This window comes from Pyxicephalus adspersus, chromosome 11 (genome assembly GCF_032062135.1).
Source record: "Pyxicephalus adspersus chromosome 11, UCB_Pads_2.0, whole genome shotgun sequence".
NCBI lineage: Eukaryota > Metazoa > Chordata > Amphibia > Anura > Pyxicephalidae > Pyxicephalus > Pyxicephalus adspersus.
In genome coordinates, this window is record NC_092868.1 from 60213120 (window position 1) to 60227942 (window position 14823).

A 14823-nucleotide genomic window follows, 5' to 3' on the forward strand; every position below is an offset into this window, starting at 1 on the left:
AACAATGCAAGAAAATCTCCCCATTGTGGGAGGGGCAGAGACACCCAACAATGCAAGAAAATCTCCCCATTGTGGGAGGGGTAGAGACCCAATTACTGAAGTTGCAGCACTTTTTATTTCCTATTATGATTGGTTTAAAGCAATTATTAACAACACAAAGTTAAATTACAGATAATTAACATCCATTTAACACAGAACGCAGATCTGTTGCTTTACACGTAGGCAGCTGTGTATAAAGGAATTGTGTATCATGGCCGACCCCCTGCGCTGTAATATTATAGGTTGCAGCCAGTTAAGAAGAACACAAGTCTGTAGACTGGGCTCCCTGTGTCTGATCCACATTACTGAGAGCTGGAAAAGAAGCAATAAGCCGCCAATTCCTGCTGGAGCCTCCCACGCACAAATCTCCACCTGCCTTCCTAATTCATTATCTGGATGGAGAGAGCGGGGAAAGTGGCTGCCAGACCCAGGGATGATGGATCTACTTTAAATGGGGCTGCAAACTTTTGTCCTGCAGCTTCCAACAGCCATACAAGCCCTGTAGTATTGCTTTTATTAGAAGAGATGGAGAGGAGGGATATATGAAGGGAAGGAGATCTGAGAGAAGAAATGTCATAGCAGCCTGCAATGCTTTATGCCCAGCACAAGTCTGTTCTCAGAGGTGCAGCAAATACTACAAAACACAGACCATGGATATAAAGCAGACAAAGCCGGGGATGGGGAGATGCTGGAGGGACATTGCAAGGACTTTGGCTTTGATATTACGGATTGCTGGATAAAAAAATGCTTTATTTATTTTGAAATCCTTTGTAACATTAAACATGCAATGCACAGGGTATCTCCTTCACGTGTCAGTGTTTAACCCAGAATTTTTTTAAGCCGGGTAGTAAGAAATCGTAAGCGGGTGGCAGCCCCTGTATTGTGACCTGACTATTCAGTAACTACCCAAAAACAACCGGGTGGTCACCAAAAAGTGCCAGGTGGTACACCCAGCTAAAAGGAGCTGGGGAGTGTGTAATCAGTGTTCTGCCCAGAGCCTTTTAGCTGGGCGCACCACCCGGCTCTTTTCAGTGACCACCCGGCTGGTTTTGGGTGGTTAATAAAGAGTTTGGTCACAGGACAGGGGCTGCCCCCACCTACAGCTTCCTCCCACCCACCTTCAAATAATTTCTAGATTAAACACTGCGTGTAATAGAGGATTCATGTCATCAAAGTAAACACTGAGCCACAACACTGATGCAGATACACGTCATGCTGCATTAGCAATAAATGGGTCAGGTTTATTTTTGTGCTTTGAGATCTTATAAAAATAGCAGACCTGTCAGGGCAATGAAAAAGAAGCAGCACACAAGTAGTCTTTGTACCCTGACCTCCTGTATGTCCCCAATGTTAGACTGACATCACTGTGCAACATAATCACCATCATGCACCCAGTCTCAGGGAGATATGGAATGGTGGGAAGTAGTGAGGGTTTAGGAGACAGAAGAAGACGGGTAGGTGAGGGGGAAGCATTGGGTTTTGAGTTCTCTTTTAAAGGAGCAGAAATTAGGAGCAAGCCGAATAGGAAGAGGAGACCATTCCAGAGAGTCGGGGCAGCTCTAGAGAAGTCTTGTATCCGTGTGTGTGATGAGGTTATGAGTGAGGAAGCCATTAGTAGGTCATTGGAGGAGCCAAGAGAGCACCTGGGGGGGGGGGGGATTTTTCTATCAGGTTTGAAAGTAAGTCGGACAAGAACTGTGGAGGGGTTTGTGTATCAGGTAGGTAGGTGGGAGAAGAACTGTGGAAAGATTTGAAGGCAAAGCACAGTGGATGAATTTGATTCTAAGGTGAAATGGAAGCCAATGAATAGAACTACAAAGAGAGGGAGCAAAAGAGAGGTGGTGGGAAGGCTGTGTATGGGGTAAGTAGGTGGGAAGGCTGTGTATGGGGTAGGTAGGTGGGAAGGCTGTGTATGGGGTAAGTAGGTGGGAAGGCGTAGGTGGGAAGGCTGTGTATGGGGTAAGTAGGTGGGAAGGCTGTGTATGGGGTAGGTAGGAAGGATGGATGAGTTTGGCTGCAGCATTCATAATAGATTGTAGAGGAGAGAGTCGGGTTAGTGGAATACCAGAGAGGAGGAGGGTACAGTAGTCCAGACGAGAGATGATAAGAGCACCTACAAAGAGTTTGGTGGTTTCAGGAGACAGGTAGGGGCAGATTTTGGAGATTTTGCATAGTTGAAAGTGACCGGACCTGGAAATGTTCTGAATATGGGGGGTAAATGAGAGGGGAGATGCCAAGACAGGACTGAGGGAAGGAACAAATAACATGCGACTGCATTAAATGGGGTGTTCATACCTCCCTGTAGTTCAGGTATATTAGGGCCCCACAATATTTATTATCTATATTTTCCTCTATTTTGAGGTCATACAATGCTGGAACTAATGGACCCTTCTGGACCCGTTCAGCTGGTTCTGATTTCTCTGTGTAGCAGAGCTGCCTGTTCCTGTGTATATTATATGGGGTCAGTAATCACGCGCTGTCACACGGTCCTCTGGGGCTCTCAATGAGAAGTGATCATCATATCACCTAGAGACAAGATGTTCCTGTGGGGATAACTGCCCCAAAGCCTCCTCCTAATTCCCTGCGCCGTGTAGTGATTTATAGCACCGGCCACTACTGCACGTCTGCAGATTCACTGGACTGACATCAGGTCTGGGTGAATGTTTTATCTGCTGTTTGGGCTGCAGTTCTGGTCTCATATCTTGGACCCCCCGCTCGTACACCTACCTATACATTCACATCAAAGGGTGGCAATTCCTTTCTGCCAACAGGAAAGCCTACATGAGGGGGCAGAAAGCTGCCAACTGCAAACAGGCAAATCACCAACAAAATTATGTGCAGGACGAGGAGGCAACAATCAAAGGGGGCCAACAAGACAACCCTAAATTCTATCAATTTAGTACGTTGTAACCCCTTCTCCTGTGTCAATGTCTGTATCTGTCTGCCATTTGCAACCCCTATTTAATGTACAGCGCTGCGTAATATGTTTGCACAAACCCGGATTAGTAACAAAAATGTTATAATATTGAACCCTTGTGAAACATTAGAAGCTCGCCAAGTTGTTTCACTTGTTGCCTGGAGTTGCATTCTTTGTAGTCTGTATAAAGGTTTGCTATGACTGTACCTGGATCAAAGGACTGGCTGAGCAGAATGATATAATAACAGATCCATTGGTAGGTAAGACAGATCCCTGAATCCTGTGCACAGCCCGGACATTAGGGAATAAATCCACTGACCATGCGAGGATCTCCCTGACCTGCAGCTGCTGCATGTTCCAAAGACATTACAAGTGACCGTTCTGAGTTTTGTGGAGACCATCGGATGTTCAGTTTGGTTTCATCTACAGATTTGTGGCATTTGCCCCAAGTTCCTATCTTTATACCAGGCAGTGCAATCAGCACCTTACTACAAGATATGGTGCCTAACAGTTTACCACCATCCTGAGCAGATTTGGGAGGATGTTGCAGCTGGGGCATCTTCTGTAATATTGGGCCTTCTATGGACTGGGAGGGGGCACTGATCACCACCAACCATGGCAGAAGCTATAAATATGCCCCCCTATATGGATACCCCTAGATATGGGGTATCTAAAGGCAGCCTGAAGTCTGGTCCCCACTGGGGGCAATGAGGGCATTTTTCTGGGCATCTGACAGTACAAAGCCTGATATGGTGGAGGCCCCAGTGGAATTATTAACCTGGCGCCTGTGACTCGGCCCGACCTGCGACCAGATTGTAAAAACACAGAAAGCCTATGACCACGTGGTATGGGTGACCCAGAACTTTGCCCATCACATGTACATCTTATTATTAAGATACCCTGGGGGGCGGCGAGGGGAAGGAGGGTATCATGGTGGAAGTCAGATGACCTCTGACCCCGGATACTCCAGCTGAAGAGTCAGAAATTAGAATGTTCTTACAGCTGAAGACATAAGAATTCCTGTACTTACACACAAAGCTGCCGTCATCTGTTGCCCCCTCAAAGTGCACCAAAAACTGCCCCCCTACCTACAGATACAGAGATCTGCCCCCTTCGGCCTAGCGCCCCTCCTACTAAAATCCGCGGTCACCTGACCTTTCAGTCTGATTCTTCTCTGTTTTTGTTTACAGGAGCTGGGGACCTTCTTTAGGTGTCCTTGTCCCTGCCTGTGTCATAGAGACACTTCCTATTGGCTGTCAAGCTGTGGGGTCCTCTAATAATCCAAAATAAGATTCTGCAGTAGTCCTGTCAGTGCAATGGGACCCTAAAAACTGAATTAGCTGCCCCCCGGAACCAGAAAGTGCCCCAGCATGGGGTATATCAGGGTGGGGGAATATCAGGGTAGGATATTGGGGAATATTTATAAGCCGTTCAACAAAACGCCAAAATGTCCTGATAAACACACAAACATGGAGCCGTCTAACCCCTCTACACCCTGATAGTCCGGTCAGGAGCCCGGCGCTGCACAAATGGCCGGCTCACCAAGGTGTAAATGTCAGGATTACTTTCAGCACCAGTGCTGTGATAGCAGAGAACTCTGACAACACACAAGTGAAATAAAAACCAAATCACTCACCCCCCCCCCCGGCAGATAACTGCGCTGGAGGATCTTCACATGCGAGGAGCAATTTATACTGCGCGGCGGTGAAATTGAAGAGCCCTCTGTCCCTGGCCTGTGAAGAGGCGATTACACGCGCTGCATTATTACAGCTCTCCTAATTATAGGCCTTCTGCAAGGGCCGCCATAATAATCGCTCTCTGGATGAATCGATAATGATACAAATGGAAGAACCGGGCGCTCGCCAAACAATAGCGCATCTGTCAGACGCAGGGGACGATCGCACCTCGGTCAGTGTCACTCAGCCTATAGCAATCAAATTCTTCACCCACCGGCCATAAATGGGTTGGAACCCCCACTGGTGAGATTCACCCTTTGTGTCCTGGATGACCATTATCACCAGGTGAATAGCTGGTGAATTCTTTCCATAGGGACGCCTGGTATGGAAATTTCTTCTACGAAGGTGAAAACAGCTGAGCCAACTTCACTTTGGTTCCACAAACATTCAGCTGATTTTTGACCCTAAGTGAAATCCAATATCATCGGAGAAGGAAGCTGGAGGAGAAGGTGAAAGGGTTTTCACCTTTTTCACCCATTTACCAATCTATGGACTGTTTACATTCACTTTAATATACCTTGTCGCGTCATAGAAAGAATTTACACAACCTGGGAATAATAATAATAATAATAATAATAATGGGTTAATGGTCTGCCTCATGACGCCAGTATAGTCCTAGCTATGGGGTCACCACACTCAACACATGAAGCCCTCTCACAGACCAAAGCTGGGCCCAGCATACCTCTGAGAATAACCAATGCTGCACCATTCTTCCCACTTACTATTGCATGTCAATGCCGGGTCACCATTCCTCCCACTGACACAATAGCCGGGTCACCATTCCTCCCACTGACACCAACGCCGGGTCACCTTTCCTCCCACTGACACCAACGCCGGGTCACCATTCCTCCTACTGACACCAACGCCGGGTCACTATTTCTCCCACTGACACAATAGCCGGGTCACCATTCCTCCCACTGACACCAACGCCGGGTCACCATTCCCCCCACTGACACCAATGCTAGGTCACCATTCCTCCCACTGACACCAACGCAGGGTTACCATTTCTCCCACTGACACAATAGCCAGGTTACTATTTCTCCCACTGACACAATAGCCAGGTCACCATTCCTATCACTGACACCAATGCCGGGTCACCATTCCTCCCACTGACACCAATGCTGGGTCACCATTCCTCCCACTGACACCAATGCCGGGTCACCATTCCTCCCACTGACACCAATGCCGGGTCACCATTCCTCCCACTGACATCAATGCTGGGTCACCATTCCTCCCACTGACACCAATGCTGGGTCACCATACCTCCCACTGACACCAATGCTGGGTACCATTTGTCCCACCGAATCTCTATGCTATGGCAGTATTCCTCTGACAGCTTGGGGCATTATTCCTACAAGTGGCAAATCTTCAAACAGACTGGCAATGCTTGGGCACTATTTTCACAATGGCAATGCTAGGGCACCTTTCCTTTCAATACCCATTGAATACATATGAAGGGGCACATTCACAGCAGACATAGGGCACATTCCTTTAACCACAGGGGCATTTATTACTCTAGCTGATCACCAAAGCAGATTCGGCTTTCTCTGATCATTGATTTTACCTCCAATGGACCATTGGGGCGTTTATTACACCTATGGACCAGTTCTTGGGGCATTCGTACTTTTATCGAGCACAGGCCTTGGGACACTGACCACCACTGTACGAGCCCTTTTTTTCCCCACTGACCTCGAATAGTTATTTGCCACACACTGGCTATCCAACAGACTGCAAACTGGCCCTTTGTCCTAAAAGTTTGAGGACCCCAGTTTAGATCCTAGGGCCCCATCATTGCCATATTTCAACTCTATAAAATCTTATGATGCAACATCTAAGGCTCTATTTATAAAACAGGGAATCAGACATTCCCTGGTGGGAACCTTCCAGATCCATATGTTTCATTGGCAATATTTGATTCCCACGGGGGAATGTTTCAGGGAATGTTAGATTCCCTGTTTTATCAATAAAGCCAAAAGTGTGTTATAAAATAATGGTGAAAAGTGACATCAGCAAGAAAAGAGATTACACAAAGCAGATTTGTTTTCAATAGACAAAACGATCGGCGTCTTTATTTCCCGGAAAACAAAGCTGTGAAATATTTATTTCAGCGTTTTATAAATAGGCATTTTAAGTGGCCCTAAAATCTATAAGGTTCTGCAGTCACTTTAATGGTTATACAGAAAGTATGTGATAATGAAGTGCAGCGGTCAGCCCCATAGAACGCGCTCTGCTCTCTCGGAGTACATTAGGGCCCGATCCACTTAAGCCAGCCCAGTAATGACCGCGCTGATGTATTAAGCCGTCTCTCCGAAGAGCTTTACCAATCTGCTAAAAGTGCAACATTGCCATTATTCATAATTAAAGCGGCCTTCATTGCAAGATACGGCCTCTAAAAATATCTTAGGCTGCTAAATATGGCCGCTACTTCCCGAGCAGACGCTGGAGGAATGTCGCAGCCCCTGCACGGCCAGACCCATAACCTGTAATGTGCGATAATTGTATTTGTCCAGCTGATGGCTATCGGGGATGGGGGGGCATCTGTCAGATTAGGAGAGCGCTGTGCCAGATACTGAGCGTCCTGTAAGGGCTCCCGGGGAATACGGAGAAGGATCTCATCTGCATTTCAAAGCCATTTCCCTGCTGTATCAGGGGGCAGAGGGAGACTACAGTCATGTGTGGCCTCCAATCACAAGAGAAGACCAATACACTGCCCAATTCATCGCCTTTCCTGATGGACTACAGGGAATTCATTTGCCACAGACTACAGACTTTTCTCAAGTTTTGACAATGTTGGGCATTTAGTGGAGGGCTCCGCCATGCATAATCCAATGCCAGCAAGCCACACACAGGGGATTTAGGTTGGGCAGAGTAAAAACTTTAGCCAAGAAGGGTGCAATAGTCGGGGTTACCATGATTATAAACAATAGGGGGCGCCTTGGCTTTGATTCCTATAAGGTGCTATGGACACCTTGTATGTGTTGCATTGCATACACCTGGTCAAGCAGGACAGAGCTTCAGAAAATCACCCCACCAATCAGCTTCCAGCTATCATTTCTCCAATGCCAATTATAAAACATAATAGAGATGTCTGATTGGTTGCAAGGGTCCCTTTCATACCGGATATTGATTGGCCAGGCTATTTAACCAATCGTAATACAGCTCTGCCTTTATATTAGGAACCTTCAGGTTCCTGGACACCCCCAATGCTGGGCTAGTTCTTCATGAAGCAACATTTAAAATATGGCAGCACGGTGGCTTAGTACTCCGGCCTGTGCAGCGCTGGGTTCCAAGGTTGGAATCTCGGCCAGGACACTATCTGCATGGAGTTTGCAGGTTCTCCCTGTTTGTGTGGGTTTCCTCCGGGTACTCCGGTTTCCTCCCACATTCCAAAAACATGCAGTTAGGTTAATTGGATTTCCCCAAAATTGTGATTAGACTGTGATAATGATATATCACTATTGGGGGACATTAGATTGTGACCTCCAGCACCGATATACCAGGGTCCACAATACCACCTGTAATATGTAACAGGGGCCCCTAAAGACTGATTGGTGCAGGTGGGGCCCCTAATGACTGATTGGTACTGGTGGGGCCCCTAAGGACTGATTGGTGCTGGTGGGGTCTCATTGCCAAGGACACAGCTCAGCCCTGCCCTTGACAGGTGCATTAAAAACATATTGGGGCCCCAGTCAGCTCTCTTTGGGACCCCCAGCAGTCCCCATGGAGCTCAGCTCCGCCCCCCTACCAGGTGTTTTGGCCGACAGGTCATCCCATTTCAGGGTGTGGGGGGGGGGATTCGAAGGGTTTTAGAGTCCCAGGCGCCCTTGTGCTCTCCTAGGCCTCGGATCCGGGTACCTTTATTTTACATATTACCCCTCCTAATATTGGGGTACCCAGCAGCACCCGTCATCCCGTGCCCACACTCCACCCCCCCCTCAGCCCGGTAACATGTGAAGTCCCCTGGAAGGGGGCGGGGGATGGACTGTACCATCGAAAGGGCAATGCCGGGACTCGGGCCTACACCACACCGAGCCTCGACCGGCCTGATAACCCTTTCACCAACACACCGGTCACCAGACCAGCCTCAATCCCTCCCCCAACCACCCGATCCCTTCCACAGCCCCGAAATCCCACTCCGTCCGCCATTATGGACGCGACTACCCCGCCCGGAACCCCCATCATCCCAGAGCGGGACCGCCGTGGAATCCACCATCACCCGAACCGGGCTAGAGAGTGACCCTCCTATTCCCCACCCCTCCCCCACCTACCTGGAAAGGATCCTGGGCCCCCAGAGTCCCGACCGCTCCCCTCCGCCCTTCGCAATTCACCATTTCCCTGCAAATTGTCAACCCGTCCTCACCTCACAATGGTAGCTGCAGAGATGGCGGCCCGGACTGGATTAGCATAATCTGCCTAGCAACCGAGGCACGCCGCCCGCTGATTGGTGGATTTCGGGCGTGGGAAGGAGCTGCCTCTGTCCCGGAGAGCCGTGACTGGAATGTAGCTCGTGTGATTACCGGCTGCCGGCGGAATCCCGAGTACCGACAAGCGGGTGATGGGGGGCAATCGGAATGTTGAGGGGGGCTTACGTGATATAACACGGGGGTTACATATAGTGCCTCTAGTGGCGAGCCGAGGAACCGCAGGCACAGAGCACGTGACTTGCATTGGCTGTCTGGCTCAGCGCATAGGGGCGCCTGGAACTTGGGACACGTGGGGGGGGATATTCCTTCGAAACTCCTCTCTCCAGAACCCCCTACCCCTCTCTCCTAACCATCATTATCCATAGCCCCCGCCCTTGTATAGATTGTAAGCTCTGCTGGTCAGGCTCCTCCCACATCATTCTCATATTTGCAGATTTACCATCTCCAGCCTATGTTTAGTGTACATGGCTGCTTTATTTGGTGGTGCCTTATAAATAAAAGACAATAATAATTTTTATTTCTTTCTTTCCAGTATTATATATTTTATATAGTTCCAACATATTACACAGCGCTGTACAAAGTCCATAGTCATGTGAGTAGCTCACAATCTAATGTCCCTACCATAGTCATTATCACAGTCTAAGGTCAATTTATGGGGGGAAGCCAATTACCTAACTGCATGTTTTTGGAATGTGGGAGGAAACTGGAGTACCCGGAGGAAACCCACACAGACACAGGGAGAACCTACAAACTCCATGCAGATAGTGTCCTGGCTGAGATTTCAACCTGGGACCCAGCGCTGCAAAGCCCGGAGTGCTAACCACTGATCCACCATGCTGCCCAATAATTGGAGAATTACGATTTTATTTTCTTTGCACTTCATAAGAAAACCCCAAACTTTCATCTTCTCCATGGGAGCTCAGAGAAATGTGAATGTCTGTGGGATGGATTGTAAGATTTCCTCCTGCACACGGCTGCAGGTTTCATTATCCCATGCACACGGGTTTGTGTACATATGGCTGAGCCCTGGGTTGTTCCTGTGTGTGATAACCTCAGGCTGCACATATAACATCATAACTAGGGCTGACACATGAATATTAGGCGCCTTCTGTAAATGTGCTGACACAAAGACACCAGGCACCCCGTGCAACCTGTGGGGGGGAGGGTTAGGTCTGGCTAACATCCAGGGGGTGGCTCATATCTGGGGGGCTTATCTACACTATCTAATCCAAAATAAATGAAAATTACATATCAGCCTATCGGTCCTTAAATCGGGACTATACCTGCTTTACTCACCTGTCCCCATTCTATTGCAGGAAGCCGCCATCACCTTCCTTCTCATGACATTCGGCCATCCTGATTGGCCGGGCTGTGATAAGGTGCGCAGGAGTTCATTCAGCTCCGGCTGGGGGAAACTGGAATGTGCAAAAACAGCGAGCTACCCAATCAGAGGTGAATCTGAATTGACTCCTGATTTGCCCCATTCTGAGCAAGTCAGACACATTTACATGTCAGAGAGAGTCACAAAGTGCCGAATTACAGATTCCGCCTCATTATTATACCAACAAATGTATAATTCTGCAGAGCCCCTGGAAAACAGCCCACCAAAAAAATAAAGAATATGGCAAAACCTAAAACCACCGGCCTGATATTGGACTGGTCCCCCTTGTGTCACCAAAACAGCTCTGACCCCTCCATGGACTGCATGGGACCGTGGTGCCGGCACCAAGAGATCCTTTAGGTCACCCTGCTGCCTCCCCCATGTTCTGGGTGATTGGTGTATGTATTTAATATACCCCCCGCCCTTTGCAGGGACAATTGTATCCGGATTATCAGTGTGGCCCCTTCCCATGTCAGCAGGTTTATTGTCTGGCTGATTGGGGTATGTATAGGGGGTATATATATAATTACCCCGCCTCTTGTCAGGGATCATTGTACCCAGATCACCAGCGTGGTCACTTCACCTGTCGGTGGTTTAATATTTTGGCTGATCGGTGTTAGGTTGCACAATGCACACATTGCATTAAATGTCATCCAGTTCGTGTTTACATTTATTTTACCATAGAACGCTTCTTGTTATATCTCCCCTGGCAGTTTGTGCCCGGGCGCCTGTGCCAGCCATCCTGTGCCCAGTCATCAGTGTTATTCTGTAAGCTCTTGTTTCTCTTCACAGGAAGGCAGCCAGCCTCAGTCCTTTCCAACAGAATTTGGGAAAGAACAACACCCAGCACAATGTTCGCCTGATTGCACAGCCACAAACATGTCACCTCGTGGATGGCAGCTAAAATTAAATAACTGGGATAAGCAGCTCGGGTATTTATAGCCGATCAGGAAAAGCTGGGAAAATAATGGAGCTCCAGATCCGACATTAAAACATTGAATGATGGAAGGCGATGGATCGAGGCCTTGGCTGCACCATTCTGTAACTGTGTAATATTCACTTACCACCCGGCAGTCTTGCAATGAATGTTTTTCATTTAATGAACACATCAAAGGCTCTCACAGATTCAATTTTCTTTATCTGTAAATTCCTGGATGAGGAGAACCGCACAATTATTACCGATCTGCCAGCTTCTGACCTCAAGGCTCTGTGAATGGGGTTGGTGTGCAGCATGGTATGGACATGGTACGTGTGCCCCAGAGTGCTGAAATGTACCCCTTCTAGTAAGTGTTGGTTAAGCAGACCACAAAGTGTGGCCCCCTGTGAAGAGTCACCCACTCCCCTGGTCTGGAGACAGGTGCACAGCCTGCAGACACACCCAATTCTAGGTGCCCACCTGTGCCCCCTGCTTCTCAGACCTCTGATCTATGGTGCAGCACCTGGACCACAATTCCAGGGAGGACATGTTTGCAGAGATAGAAGCGGGGTTCCCATGGAGGAGGACATGAGTGCAGGTATAGAATTGTGTTCCCATGGAGGAGGACATGCATACAGAGATAGAAGTGAGGATCCCATGGAGGAGGACGTGTGCAGAGATAGAAGAGAGGATCCCATGGAGGAGGACATGTGTGCAGAGATAGAAGAGAGGATCCCATGGAGGAGGACATGTGTACAGATATAGAAGTGAGGTTCCCGTGGAGGAGGACATGTGTGCAGAGATAAAAGTGAGGTCCCCATGGAGGAGGACGTGTACAGAGATAGAAGTGAGGATCCCATGGAGGAGGACATGTGTACAGATATAGAAGTGAGGATCCCATGGAGGTGGACATGTGTGCAGGGATAGAAGTGAGGATCCCATGGAGGAGGTCATGTGTACAGATATAGAAGTGAGGATCCCATGGAGGAGGACATGTGTGCAGAGATAAAAGTGAGGTCCCCATGGAGGAGGACGTGTGCAGAGATAGAAGTGAGGATCCCATGGAGGAGGACGTGTGGAGAGATAGAAGAGAGGATCCCATGGAGGAGGACATGTGTACAGATATAGAAGTGAGGTTCCCGTGGAGGAGGACATGTGTACAGATATAGAAGTGAGGTTCCCGTGGAGGAGGACATGGAGGACATGTGTACAGATATAGAAGTGAGGTTCCCGTGGAGGAGGACATGTGTACAGATATAGAAGTGAGGTTCCCGTGGAGGAGGACATGTGTGCAGAGATAGAAGTGGGGTTCTAATGGAGGAGGACTACAGGACAATCAGGTGACACTTGTTACACCTTGCGAGGCACCATTTCTGGATTTTTTAATGCGAGACCATGAAATATGGTGGTCGCCTTTGCTGACTTGTTTCTGCTTCGGGGCTGTCGAGACATCACCACCTACTAAGCCCCTGACCTGAACCCAGAATGCCGGGCAGAACATAGACTGTACCCATTGAAAGTTATGGGCCTCTCCAACCCCAGAGCTGGAAGAGGAAGGCCCCTTAAAGCCACATAATTATTTTTTTTCTCTTTTTATCATTTAATTCTGTGTTTTATTCCTGCGGATATCCCTGCGGTTTACTATTTCCTCCCACAATCACAATTTTCCATAAATTGGATGATCTTTACATGTTGAGCAGCACTAGGCCCCCATCTCGTGCGATCAGTTTCCCCAGGAATGTAAAAAACAATTACGCTGCCTGGATAATTCCCTGCAATCCTGCGATGTCCCCGTGTAATCTCATCTGAGGAGGTGCACTGCTGTGTATCTGCGCCGAGGATTTGGAGCTGTCATTAAATGTGTATGGAATTGACTGTTGTCCCGGAGCATGCAGCCGCACACAAATCTCTCTGCCGGTGACAAAACGCCGCCAGTGCTGACATTTCCCGGAGATGGGCTCAGGCAAACCAATATTTACATGGAGGATATGTTGGCTTTTTAAAGGTCGCTGCAATGGGTTTATAAGAACCTGAGCCTGTATCACCATTTCTATCAGATACATTACCTGCTGTGCAATGTACTTGTGGTTTTAGGTGTCACTGACCGCCATCTTGCGAATTAATACCAGAAAATGTGTCCCTTAAAGCTGGACTCCAGGCAAACTGATAAATACACCAATAAAATACATACACTGGGCCTGTTACCTGCCGAATAATGTCTAGGCCGGGGATGACTTCATTTATCTCTGCTGCAGCTCAGAAACACATGCAGGTCTTGTCCCTCCCCCAGCCCGTGATTGGACAGTGAAAGGAGAAGGAGCAGACTGAGAAGTGTATCTCTCTTTCACTCTGCTCCTTTTCTTTTATATGTATACAGTAAAACAGATTGACTCTTTGCACTGCATCTCCCATTGTCATTTTGAGCTTTGCTATATATTGGAAACACTGATGCCAAAGTTAGCAAAGTTTATTCTAGAGTTCAGTTCTTTTAATTGGTCATTTACAATGGCAGCACTAAAATACCACAAATCTGGATTTTAAAGATTCAACAGCTGTGGTGAGATTTCTAAATTTTGGGGATTAGATTGTTTTGTTGCTGTAGCTTTCAACCTAAACCTAAAGCACTGTGTGTAATGGGAGAGGTATGAGGCACTGTGTGTAATGGAGAGGTATGAGGCACTGTGTGTAATGGAGAGGTATGGGGCACTGTGTGTAATAGAGAGGTATGGGGCACTGTGTGTAATGGAGAGGTATGGGGCACTATGTGTAATGGGAGAGGTATGGGGCACTGTGTGTGATGGAGAGGTATCAGGCACTGTGTGTGATGGAGAGGTATCAGGCACTGTGTGTAATGGGAGAGGTATGAGGCACTACATGCAATAAAGTAGGAGCTCTGCAAAATATAACGCAGCATGAGGCACTGCAAAAATTAAGGAGACATAAAGCATTATGTGTATATTAAGGGTTGTTTAACACCGGCTGTGATAGAGAATTATAATGCAGTGCATGTACTACAGGTGTGAAGCTATGCAAGTTACCAAAAGGGATGAAGTACAGTGTGCACTGCATAAAATAAAGAGGTATGGGGCACTGCAAGTATTAGACGGACATGAAACAATCTGCCTGATTTATTAAAGCTCTCCAAGGCTGGAGGGGATACATTTTTATCAGTGAAGCTGGGTGATCCAGTAAACATGGAATAGATTTCTTAAAAGTAATTTGCTATTTGTAAGCAAATGTTTTCAATCCTGTACCACATCCATTCCAGGTTTGCTGGATCATCCAGCTTCACTAATGAAAATGTATGCTTTCCAGTCTTGGAGATCTTTAATAAATCAGGCCCAATGTGTGTGTTAGGAGGTATGAAGCACTGGCTGTATTAGAGAGGTAGAAGTCAGTGCATGTAACAT

General features: G+C 47.8%; 1 protein-coding gene across 2 annotated transcripts in view; it reads right to left on the reverse strand.

Moving 5' to 3' along the window:
• Nucleotides 1-9085, reverse strand: part of PRDM10 (PR/SET domain 10) — a 30129-nt gene extending 21044 nt beyond the window's left edge. Inside the window, exon 1 of one of the 2 annotated variants that reach the window (XM_072426636.1) lies at nucleotides 9053-9085. The gene's annotated coding sequence lies outside the window, so the exon portion shown is untranslated. Of the gene's footprint in view, nucleotides 1-8960 lie in introns of both variants that reach the window. The other variant, XM_072426635.1, reaches the window with a different exon arrangement.
• Nucleotides 9086-14823: the final 5738 nt, after the last annotated feature.